Source organism: Dromiciops gliroides, chromosome 5 (assembly GCF_019393635.1).
Source record: "Dromiciops gliroides isolate mDroGli1 chromosome 5, mDroGli1.pri, whole genome shotgun sequence".
Classification (NCBI taxonomy): domain Eukaryota; kingdom Metazoa; phylum Chordata; class Mammalia; order Microbiotheria; family Microbiotheriidae; genus Dromiciops; species Dromiciops gliroides.
Window position 1 is genome coordinate 215,681,097 of NC_057865.1, and position 12,934 is coordinate 215,694,030.

Below are 12,934 nucleotides of genomic sequence, written 5' to 3' on the forward strand. Positions count from 1 at the left end.
CCACTGCGCCACCTACCTGCCCCTTGCCATATTTTTTAAAAAAGCAAGAAAAACAAAGTGAGAAAATTATACTTTAGTTTACACTCAGAGTTCATCAGTTCTCTCTCTGGAAGTGGATAGCATTTTTTCATCATGAGGCCTTTGGAATTGTTTTGTATCATTGTATTGATCAGAATAGCCAAGTCTTTCACAGTTGATCATCATTACTACATTGCTATTATGGGGCACAATGATCTTGTGATGCTTCTCACTTCATTTTGTATCAGTTCATATAGGTCTTGCCATGTTTTTCTGAAACTACCCCCCTCATCATTATAGCAAAGTGTACTCCCATATCATATGCCACAACTTGTTTAGCTATTCCCCAAATGATGAGAATCTCCTTGATGTCCAATTCTTTGCCACCACAGAGAGCTGCTATTAATATTTTTGTACATAGAGATCCTTTTCCTTTTTAAAAAAAAATCTCTTTTTGAGATGTAGATCTAGTGGTGTTATTGCTGGGTCAAAGGGATACACATGTTTATAACCCTTTGGGCCTGGTTCCAAATTGTTCTCTGGGATGTTTGGATCTGTTCCCTATTCCTCTAACAGTTTGTCAGTTTATCTGTTTTTCCCTCATCCCTTCCCCCATTTGTCATTTCTGATAGGTGTGAGGTGGTACTTCAGAGTTCATTTGCCTTTCTCTAATCAATAGTGATTTAGAGCATTTTTTTTTTACATGACTATAGATAACTTTGATTTCTTCTTCGGAAAACTTTCTGTTTTTATTCTTTGACTACTTAGTTGGGGAATGGCTTTTATTTTTTATAAATTTGGTTCAGTTCTGTACTCAGTATACATTTGAGAAATGAGGCATTTATTAAAAAAAACTTGCTGTAAAATTTTTCAGTATTCATTGTGGTTCCGTTTAGTAAAATGTAATTTCCCTGATTTTAATTAAGTATTTTTGTCTTTGCTTTGCCTGAGATTATGATTGTTATGCCTGCCTTTTAAAAATTTAGGTAAAACAGATTCTACTCTAGTCCTTTATTTTAACTGTTTGTCTTTCTGTTTTTCTAGTGTGTCTTTTGTAAATAATATATTGTTGGATTCTGGTTTCTGATCTAGTCTGTTCTCTGCTTCCATTTTATAGGTGAGCTTTTCATATTCACATTCACAGTTATGATTACTGTGTATTTTCCTCCATCCCATTATCTTCTGTTTCTTTCTCTTTATCCTGTCCCTGCTCAAAAGTCTATATATAATCACTGCCTTACTTAATCTTAATCTGCCTTCCCCTTTATCATTCTCCCTTTTACCACTACCACCACCATTCTTTCATTTATCCCCTTTTCTTCTATATTCTTATTGGGTAAGTTACATTTCTTTTCTTTTCTTTTTTTTTGGTGAGGCAATTGGGGTTAAGTGACTTGCCCAGGGTCACACAGCTTGTAAGTGTCAAGTGTCTGAGGCTGGATTTGAACTCAGGTCCTCCTGAATCCAGGGCCAGTACTCTATTGACTGCACCACGTAGCTGCCCCTAAGTTACATTTCTATACATAACTGAGGGTGTGTATGTGTATTTTTCCCTCTATGAATCAATTCCAATGAGAGTGGTTTTCAGGTATTGCGTGCCACCCCTTTTCTCCATTTCCCCTCCATTGTAAAAGTTTTTCCTTGTAACCTTTTTTTTTTTTCATTTTTTATTTTATTTTATTTTATTTTTTATGGGGCAATGGGGTTAAATGACTTGCCAGGGGTAACCTTCTTTTATGTGAGAAAATTTTCCCTATTCTACCTCTTTGTTCCCTTTTCCCAGTGCATTCTTCTTTCTCATCCTTTCATTTTTTTTGGAGATTATTACAACATAATTGACTGACATCCATGCACTTTGTCTATGTAAATTTATTTTACCACCCTAATAATGATATTCTTAGGAATTACATGTATCATCTTCCCATATAGGAATGTAAACATTTCAACTTTTTTGAGACCTGAGTGATTACTCCTTCATGTTTCCCTTTTTTTTGCTTGAGTTTTGTGTTTGAAAGTAAAACTTTCTATTGAGCTCTGGTCTTTTCATCATGAATTTGTGAAATTTCTCTTATTAAATGTCAGTTTTTTCCCTCTGAAGGATTATGTTCACTTTTGCAGGATAAACTATTCTTAGTTGTAATTCTAGTTCTTTTGCCTTCTAGGATATTATATTCCAGGCTCTCTGTTCCTTAAAGTATGATCCTGACTGTTACTCTATCATATTTGAATTGTTTCTTTCTGGATGCTTGAAGTATTTTCTCTTTTACCATAGGTGCTCTGGAATTTGGCTATAATATTCCTGGGAGTTTTCATTTTGGGATCTCTTTTAAGGAGGTGATGAATATATTCTTTCAATTTCTATTTTGCCCTCTGGTTCTAGAATATCAGGTCAGTTTTCCTTGATAATTTCTTAAAATATGATATCTAAATTATTTGTTTCATCATGGCTTTCAAGTAGTCTATTTCTCGGTCTGTTTTCCAGGTCAGTTGTTTTTCTGATGAGATATTTCACATTTTCTTCTATTTTTTCATTCTTTTGACTTTGTTTTATTATTTCTTGATGTCTCACAGAGTTATTAGCTTTCAGTTACCCAATTCTAATTTTTCTATCTTAATAGTATTTTTCCAGTTACATATAAAGATAGTTTTCAACATTTGTTTTTATAAGATTTTGAGTTCCAAATTTTTCTCCCTCTCTTCCTTCCCTCCCAATTCTAATTTTAAGGCATTTTTTTTTCCATTCGGCCTATTCTGCTTCAGTGAATTTTTCTACCTCTTTTATCATTATTAGGCCAGTTATCAACTATCTTTGTTTTTGTTTTTGTTTTTGTGGGGCAATGAGAGTTAAGTGACTTGCCCAGGGTCACACAGCTAGTCAAATGTCTGAGGCCTGATTTGAACTCAGGTAGTCCTGAATCCAGGGCTGGTGCTTTATCCATTGTGCTACCTAGCTACACCTCCAATTACCTTTTTTAATTTTTTTTTTTAATTAAAAAAATTTTTTTTTTATTTTTAGTGAGGCAGTTGGGGTTAAGTGACTTGCCCAGGGCCACACAGCTAGTAAGTGTTAAGTGTCTGAGGCCGAATTTGAACTCAGGTACTCCTGACTCCAGGGCCGGTGCTCTATCCACTGCGCCACCTAGCTGCCCCTCCAATTACCTTTTTAAAGGTATTATTTTTATTTGTATTTTTTATGTCTCTTTTACTAAGCTGTTAATTCTCTTTTCATAATTTTCTTGCATTGCTCTCATTTCTTAATTTTCCCTCTACCCCTCTTTCTTTAACTCTTAGGAATTCTTGTTGGGCGTAGGGCCAATTAGCATTTTTCTTTGAGGTTTTGTTTCTGTTTTCAGTTTTTGGTGTTGGGGGGTTTTTTGGTAGCTGTTTTTACATTGCTGTATTCTCCTGAGTTTATGTCTTAGTCTTTCCTGCCACTGTAGTACCTTTTATGGTCATTTCTTTTTGTTTGTTTGCTAATTTTTCCAGCCTATTTCTTGACTTTGAGATTTATGTTAAAGTTGAGCTCTGCTCACCTGGGGTGGGGAGGGACAGTGCCAAATTTTAGGTTTTCTTATGATACTTTTTTCAGAACCAGTTCTGTTGATCTGCAAGTTTTCTGTGCTTCCAAGGTAGTGTGATCTGGGGAGTTGTATGATTACTCCTTTCCTGGTCTGTGCTCTCAGTCTTTACCCAGGAAAAGGATCCTGATCCCTTGCAGCCATAAGTACTTTCATTCTTCTCTGTTTCACTATTTTGACCAGGTTCCTTGTTGACATGTGACAGTGCTTCTCTCCAGTGGGCAATAGAGTTGCCAGTCAGTATTAGCTTTACTCAATGCCAGCAGAGGGTCCCTAGTAATCTCTTTCTGACCAGTTGTCTGACTCTCTCATGTTTCTGGGCTGAGAGTTCCTGAAGCTGCTGCTGCTGCTACTGCAGCTGCTGTTGTCATTGCTCTGTGGGCTCTGGACAGGCCTCTACCCTAGTGTTACAGACTTTTCCTACCTATCTTTCAAGTTTTCTTAGCAAATAAGAATATCTCACTCTGACTTTTTGCTGGCTCTGCCACTCCAAATTTTGATTGAAGTATTATTATTACTATTATTTTATTATTTAGCAACAAACATTTATTTTATTTTTTCCAGTTACATGTAAGGGTAGTTTTCAACATTCATTTTCCTAAGATTTAGAGTTCCAAATTTTTCTCCCTCCCTTTCCTCCCCCCTCCACAAGATCGAACCAGGTTATATATGTACAATCCACAAGTGTTCTTTTTATCAGTTCTTTCTATGGGGTAAGCTTCCTCATTAGTTCCTTGGGATTGTCTTGGATCATTGCATTGCTGAGAGTAGTTAAGTCATTCACATTTGATCATTGAAAACAATATTGCTGTCACTACGCACAATGTCCTCCCAACTCTGCTCACTTCACTATACATTGATGTTCATTAGTCTTTCCAGGTTTTTCAGGGATCATCCTGTTTGTCATTTCCTATAGCACATGACCATTCCACCACAATCATATAGCACAGCTTTTTCCATCATTCCTCAATTGATGGACATTCCCTTGATTCTCAATTCTTAGCCTCCACCAAGAGTTGCTATAAATATTTTTTGTACAATTTTCCCCCCTTTTCTCTTTTTCATGATTACTATTGTTGACTGTTTGCCTTCCATCCTATTCCCTTCCCCATGATATTTATTCTATTATCCATCTTTCATCCTATCACTCTTCAAAAGGGATTTGCTTCTGTCTGTCCCCTCCCCCACTCTGCCCTTTCTTCTTTTGCCCCTCTCTCTTTATCCCCTTCCCCTCCTATTTTCCTGCAGGGTTAGAGAGATTATGCCACCCAATTGAGTGTGTATATTATTCCCTCCTTGAGCCAATTCTAATGAGATTGAGGTCTTTGAGCCAGTTCTGATGAATGTTAGGCTCATTTACTGCCCAGATTAAACAGATTACTCCACCCAGTTGGGTGTGTGTGTTAGTCCCTCCTTGAGCCTTTTCTGATGAGTGTAAAATTCATTTACTGCCCTATTCCTCTCCCATCTCTTCCCCCACTCCATAAGCCTTTTCCTGTTTCTTTCATGTAGGATTTTACCATTCCACTCACCCCTCAATTTAGCCCTAAGGATGTCATCATGGGGCAGCTAGGTGACACAGTGGACAAAGCACCACCCCTGGACCCAGGGGGATCCCAGCCAAAACCTGGCCTCAGACACAAGATAGTCACCCACTGTATGATCCCAGGTATGTCCCCCAACTCCAATTTTTTATAGTTCTCTAGGGTCTTGCATTTGAAAGTCAAATTTACCATTCAGTTCAGGTCTTTTCATCACAAATATCTGAAAGTCCTCTTTTTCATTAAAGGCTTTTTTTTTCTGCTGAAAGATTATGCTGAGTTTTGCTGGGTAGGTGATTCTTGGTTGTAATCCCATTTCCTTTGCCTTCTGGAATATCATATTCCATGCCCTCCAGTCCTTTAATGTAGAAGCTGCTAGATCCTGTGTTATCCTGACTGGGGCTCCACAGTACTAGAATTCTTTCTTTTTGGCAGCTTGCAATATTTTCTCCTTGACCTGAGAGCTCTAGAATTTGGCTATAATATTCTTAGGAGTTTTCCTTTTGGGATCTCTGTCTGGAGGTGATCGGTGGATTCTTTCAATTTCTATTTTAGCTGCTGCTTCTAGAATTTCAGGGCAGTTTTCCCTGAGAATATCTTGGAAGATGATGTCTAAGCTCTTTCCTTGATTATGATTTTCAGGTAGACCAATAATTTTCAAATTATCTCTCCTGGACCTATTTTCCAGGTCAGCAGTTTTTCCCAGAAGATATTTCACATTGCCCTCTATTTTTTTATTTATTTGGATTTGCTTTATTGTGTCTTGGTTTCTCATAAAGTCACTGGCTTCCATTTGTTCAATCCTCATTCTTTGGCAATTATTTTCATCAGAAAGCTTTTCCATTTGGCTTTTCAAGCTGTTGACTTTTTTCTCATGTCTTTCCTGCATCACCCTCATTTCTCTTTCCATTTTTTCCTCTACCTCTCTAACTTTATCTTCAAAGTCCTTTTTGAGCACCTCTATGGCCTGAGACCAATTCATATTTTTCTTGGAAGCTTTAGATATCGGGGCCCTGATGCTGACATCTTCCTCTGAGGGTACCCCTTGGTCTTCCTTGTTATTGAAGAAACTTTCTATGGTCCTCACCTTTCTCTGTCTGGTCATCTTGCCTTTCTTTTACTTGACTTTTAGCTCCTTAAAGTGGGGCACTGTTTCCTGGCTGCAGTATCCCAAGCTTCAGAAGTCCTGGGGGTATGAATTAAGGAGGATCAGGTTCTTCACTCACCTGGCCTGTTCCCTGGTCCTTAGATAACCCCAGACCAACTTGCTAATCAACCAGCTTTGTGTGTTGTGGTTGTTAGCTCTGATGAGCCTGTGCCCCTCCCCCACCTGCCCACTGCTATTCAAGCCTTCCTCCTGGTTCCCAGCAGGGGTGAAAGACCCAAGTTCTGCCTCAGCACCAGCATAGACCCCTGTAGTCTCCCCCCTGCCCAGGGCTCAGCCCTCTCACCAGACTGTGAGCTTAGTTCCAGACAACACTGGTGTTTCAGCTGATTCAGAGGCTCTGGGGGTCTCCTCTGGTGAGGCCTTCCTGGGACTGGATCTGTGTCAGTGTGACTGTGGGGTTGGGCTGGGCTCCTGCACAGCAGCTCCCTCCTTCTGACCTCCCAAGCTGTTCTTGGTTAGAAGATGATTTCAGCACATTCTTCTGTGAGTTTTGCTGCTCCAGGCATTTTCCTATGGCATTATTTGGATGTTTTTTGGAGCGATTGTGTCGTGAGTTTGAGAGCTCACTGTCTTTCCTCTGCCATCTTGGTTCCACTGAAGTATTATTTTAAAGTTGTTTGGAGGAGCATGTTAGGAAAGTTCAGCTGAATGGTGGCCGCTTATCTGCCATCTTTGTTCCCTCATTTATGATTTCTTAATTTTTAAATTTTAATATTTATTGTCTCATTGAATCATTGTTTCCTATTTGGCTCATTTTAATTTCAGGGAGTTCAGTTCTTAGGTAAGGTTTAATACTATCTGTTCTAAGGTATCAATTCTCTTTGCCATTTTTTCCTCCCTGGCTATTCTGTTTTGTATCTCTTGTTTAATTTCTTCTGGATATTTTTATGTTTTTTGGTGTTCAGAACATTATTTTCTCTGAGGCTCTACTTGCACTTATGGAGTTATTCTCTTCTAGGTTTGCTCTGTGGACTTCTGCTCAATCCAAAGTATTATTTCTTAACTGTTTTGTACACTGTTTTCTGTTTACTTTTATGTGTAGATTGTGTTTCTGAGTTAGGAATTTGTGCATGGCAGTTGCTTGGAATCTGTCTCCTACTATGACCAGAAAGGTCTGTACCTATCTCCTTCTGGGACTCCGGGTTTGTCCTCCACTGGGAGTTGCATAGGACCTCTTTCTTTCTAAAGGGCTATCCTGAGCTGAGTGTTGCTGGCCTCTTTCTTGCTGTGGCCTAGGCTCTAGGACTACCCTGCTTGGTAACCTCCTCATACCATTCTTCTCTCACTCACTTCCACTGAACACACACAAATAGGTCCTACATTCTGCTGCCTAAATCATTCCTGCATAGATATAATGGAACAGTCCTTCTCCTGTCTAAAATATGACAGCAGCTTTAATGTAAGCTCTGGTAGTTTTTCCAGGCTGGAAAGGCTTCAAGTATAGTCTGAGCAACAGATTGAATTTGCTGTCCAAGAATGAGTCTAGCTATGAATGGAGAGGTATACCACCAGGAGGTTGGCTGGTAGGGGTTTAAATTCTTTGGCCAAGGCAACTCATGAAATAAATAAAAATACAGAATGTCCAATAAGCCTGATCATGCCTTTCTGCTTTTATTGTGATAGTAGAAGAATGGCAGAAAAGAATTCCTGCAAATGCTCATTTATTTTTATTTTCTAAACATTAATGGGGGCAACTAGGTGGTGCAGTGGATAGAGCACCGGCCCTGGAGTCAGGAGGACCTGAGTTCAAATCCAGCCTCAGACACTTAACACTTACTAGCTGTGTGACCCTGGGCAAGTCACTTAACCCCAGTTGCCTCACTAAAAACCAAAAAACCCCAAGCCCCCCAAAACATTAATGATACATTTCATTTTGGCACATTAGGAACTTTGCACCAAAACTTCAAACTCCTCTACAGAGTAAATTCTGTGAAAACAGTTTATTGATTGATAAGGAATGTACCCTTTATCTTTTAAAAAAATTATTAAAAATTTTTTTCCATATAAACATTTTACTATTTTCCAGTTGCATTTAGAGATAGTTTTCAACATTTATTTTTATAAGATTTCTAGTTTCAAATTTTTCTCCCTCCCCCCTCCCCATGACAGCAAGCAATCTGATATAGGTTATATATGTTCAATCACATTAAACATATTTCCGCATTAGTCATGTTATGAGAGAAGAATCAGAGCAAAAAGGACAAACCTCAGAAAAGAAAAACAGCCAACAACAAAAAACAATAGTAATAGTATGGTTCAATCTGCATCTAGATTCCACAGTTCGTTTTTTTTCTGGATTTGGAGAGCATTTTCCATCATGAGTCCATTGGAACTATCTTGGACCATTGCATTGGTGAGAAGAATCAAGTCTATCACAGTTGATCAACACATAATGTTGTTGATACTGTGTACAATGTTCTCCTGGTTCTATTCATCTCACTCGTCATCAGTTCATACAGGTCCTTCCAGGTTTCTCTGAAATCTACCTGCTCATCGTTTCTTGCAACACAATAGTATTCCATTACATTCATATACCACAACTTGCTCAGCCATTCCCCAGTTGATGTGTGCCCTTTATCTTTAACAGTATTGTATGGACATTGACAATTGTACTTCACCAGAGTTTTGCCTCTTATTTTTCATTTTAGTTATGTTGATGTAGGTAGTCATTTATATAGCTGCTTTTGTTTTGTTTTCTTCACCCTACATCTAACCCAGAGAGGAAAGTGAAAAATGTTAGAAAAAATGTGTTTCCACATTAGGAAATAAAAGGCCTTTGTAGACTATTCAGAAGCTTTCCACCTCTGTATCATGAATAATTTTTTAAACAACACTAAAAAAACATGTATTTGCATGTAAGACAATCAGAAAGGATAGTGAACACATGGAATCAGTTTTTTGTGTGTGTGAGGCAATTGGGGTTAAGCGACTTGCCCATAGTCACACAGCTAGTAAGTGTTAAGTGTCTGAGGCCAGATTTGAATTCAGGTTCTCCTGAATCCAGGGCTGGTGCTCTATCCACTCCACCACCTAGCTGCCCCTGGAATCTATTATATAATAAAAATGCTACAAACATCATTTAATCACTATCAATAAAAAAAAGTTTTTAAAAATCCAAATGCTGGCATTGTCCAGAAAAATTTTAACATTTATTTATAATTGTTATAAAGTTAAGTTGTTGAAGCTGCTTCATGGAAACATTTTCCCCCCATTTATTTAGAATTTTATTTCCCTCCCAATTACATGTAAAAACAATTTTAACATCCATTTTAAACTTTATGTTCCAAATTCTCTTCCTCCCTCCTGCCCCACCCCCCAAGAACGCAAGCAATTCAATATGCATGTGTAGTCATGAAAAACATTTCCTTATTAGTCAGTTTCTAAAAGAAAACAGACCAAAAAAAAATTTAAGAAAAAGAAACTAAAAAAATTATGCTTCAATCTGAATTCAGACACCATCAGTTCTTTCTCTAGAGATGGATTGCATTTTTTATAAGTCCTTCAGAGTTGTCTTGGATCATTGCATTGCTGAGAATAGCCAAGCCATTTACAGCTGATCATCTTACAATATTACTGTTACTTTGTATACAGTACATCTCACTTTGCATCAGCTCATGTAAGTTTTTCCAGGTTTTTCTGATAGCATCCTGCTCATCATTTCACAGTTACTATTGCGAACTGAATTTCCCTCTATCCTACTCCCTCCCCATGTCATTTACTCTATTCTCTATCTACTTTCACCCTTTCCCTCAAAGGTATTTAGCTTCTGACTGCCACCTCCCCCAATCTGCCCTCCCTTCTATCACCTCCCCCTCCCCCTTATCCCTTTCCCCTCCTACTTTCCTGCAGGCTAAGGCAGATCACTATACCCAATTGAATGTGTATGAGCCAGTTCTGATGAGAGTAAGGTTCCCTCACTCCCCAGCACCTCCCCCATCTTCCCCTCTACTGTATAAACTTTTTTTTCTTTTATGTGCGATACTTTACCCTGTTTCACCTATCTCTTTCCCTATCTACCAGTGCATTCCTCTCTCACCCCTTAATTTTATTTTTTTAAAAATATCATCCCTTCATATTCAACTCACAGCTGTGCTCACTATCTAAATATACTCCATCCACTTGCCCTAATAATGAGAAAGTTCTTATGAGTTACAAGTATCATCTTCCCATGTAGGAATATAAATAGTTTAAGCTTTTAATATCCCTTATGGTTTCTTTTCCTGTTTACCTTTTTTTTTTTTTTTTTTTTTTTGGTGAGGCAATTGGGGTTAAGTGACTTACCTAGGGTCACACAGCTTGTAAGTGTTAAGTGTCTGAGGCCAGATTTGAACTCAGGTATTCCTGACTCCAGGGCCGGTGCTCTATCTACTGCACCACCTAGCTGACCCTTCTGTTTACCTTTTTATGCTTCTCTACAGTCTTGTATTTGAAAGTCAAATTTTCTATTCAGCTCAGGTCTTTTCATCATGAATGCCTGAAAGTCCTTTCTTTCATTGAATTTTTTCCCCCTGAAGGATTATACTCACTTCTGCTGGGTAGGTGATTCTTGGTTGTAATCCCAGTTCTTTTGCCCTCTGGAATATCTATTCCAAGCCCTTAGATCCTTTAATGTAGAAGCTGGTAGATCTGTGGCTCCACAATACTTGAATTGTTTCTTTCTAGCTGCTTGCAGTATTTTCTCCTTGATCTGGGAGTTCTGGAATTTGACATTAATATTCCTGGAAGTTTTCATTTTAGTATCGCTTTCAGGAGGTGATCAGTGGATTTTTTCAATTTCTCTTTTACCTTCTGGTTCTGGAATATCAGGGCAATTTTCTCTGACAATTTCTTGGTAAGATGATGTCTGGGTTCTTTTTTTGATCATGGCTCTTGGTCCAATAATTTTCAAATTCTCTCTCCTGGATCTATTTTCCAGGTCAGTTGTTTTTCCAAGGAGATATTTCACATTCCCTCCTATCTTTTCATTCTTTTGGTTTTTCTTTATTGTTTCTTGATTTTTCATCAAGTCATTAGCTCCCACTTGCTCAATCCTAATTTTTAAGGAGTTATTTTCTTCAGAGAGCTTTTGTACCTCCTTTTCCATTTGGCCAGTTTGACTTTTCAAGGCATTCTTTTCCTCTTTGGCTTTTTGTACTTCTTTTACCATTTGAACTAGTCTTTTTTTTTTTTTTTTTTTTTTAGTGAGGCAATTGGGGTTAAGTGACTTGCCCAGGGTCACACAGCTAGTAAGTGTTAAGTGTCTGAGGCTGGATTTGAACTCAAGTACTCCTGACTCCAGGGCCGGTGCTTTATCTACTGTGTCACCTAGCTGCCCCCAGTCTGTTTTTTAAGGTGTTTTTTTTTCTTCAGTATTTTTTTTTGTGTCTCTTTTACCAAGCTGTTGACTTTTTTTTTTTTCATGATTTTCTTGCATCATTCTCATTTCTCTTTCCATTTTTCTTCTACCCATCTTACTTTATTTTCGAAGTTCTTTATGAGCCCTTCTATGACCTAAGACCAATTCATATTTTTCTTGGAAGCTTTGGATGTAGGAGCTTTGACATTGTTATCTTCTTCTTAGGCTGTATTTTGATCTTCCTTGTTCACTAAAGAAGCTTTCTATGGTCAGCATTTTTTTCTGTTTGCTCCTTTTCCTAGCCTATTTCTTGACTTTTAACTCTTTGTTAAAGTATGGCACTGCTTCCAGGGTGGAGGGCATACTGTTCCAAGCTTCAGGGGGTTTGTGCAGCTGTTTTCAGACATGCTTCTAGGAATTTGTGTAAGTTTTTAGTTCTTCCAAGGTGGTATGATTTAAGGATAGGTATGTTTACCACTCTCCTGGCCTGTGCTCTGGTCTGCAAGCAACCACAGGCCTACTTTTTTGCCCTGGACCTCTGAACAGAGTCCTGTTTCCGCTGCGGCTGCAAACACTTATGTACTTGTGCTCCTCCCCAACCTGGGACTGCCCTCCAAGACTGTGACCTGGATCTGAGTATGGGCATAACAACAGAGTCTTGCCTAAGTGCTGGCAAAGAGATCCCTGTAATCCCCTTCTGATTAATTGTTTGACCTCCCCTTTGCTGTCTGTGGGCTGAGTTCCAGAAGCAGTTGCTGCCTCTGCTGATTCAGAGGCTCCCAAGGCCTGCCCCTGGTTTGCTGTGGCCTGATGTTGGTTCTGCACTGGGGCTGGGTCTGCACTGGCATGGCCTGCACTGAGCTGTGCTTTTTGCTCACACAGGTATAACAGACCTTTTCTTTTAAGAATTTTTTTTTTTTTTAGTGAGGCAATTGGGATTAAGTGACTTGCCAAGGGTCACACAGCTAGTAAGTGTTAAATGTCTGAAGTCAGATTTGAACTCAGGTCCTCCTGACTCCAGGGCCGGTGCTCTATCCACTGTGCCACCTAGCTGCCCCATAACAGACCTTTTCTGCTGACCTTCTAAGTTTTCTTTGACTAGAAATAATTTCACTGTATTTTTGTGGGTTCTGCTGCTCCAGGAATTGTCTTATGGCATTATTTGAAGATATTTGGAGGGGTCTTGGGGAGAGCTCAGGGAAGGCATTGACTTTCCTTCACCACCTTGGCTCTGCCCCCCATGGAAACATTTTTTGACTGTAGTTCTTTTATTTATTAATTCATTGGGTGTTTT

At 38.8% G+C, this 12,934-nt stretch overlaps 1 protein-coding gene across 5 annotated transcripts in view; it reads left to right on the plus strand.

The window, feature by feature from the left end:
- The window catches only part of SPATS2 (spermatogenesis associated serine rich 2), a 153,130-nt gene that overhangs the window by 33,210 nt on the left and 106,986 nt on the right, over nt 1-12,934 (plus strand). The window contains exon 1 of one of the 5 annotated variants that reach the window (XM_043968370.1): nt 2,386-2,406. The exons of the other annotated variants lie outside the window; for them this stretch is intronic. The gene's annotated coding sequence lies outside the window, so the exon portion shown is untranslated. Of the gene's footprint in view, nt 1-2,385; nt 2,407-12,934 lie in introns of those variants that run through there. 5 annotated transcript variants of the gene reach the window in all.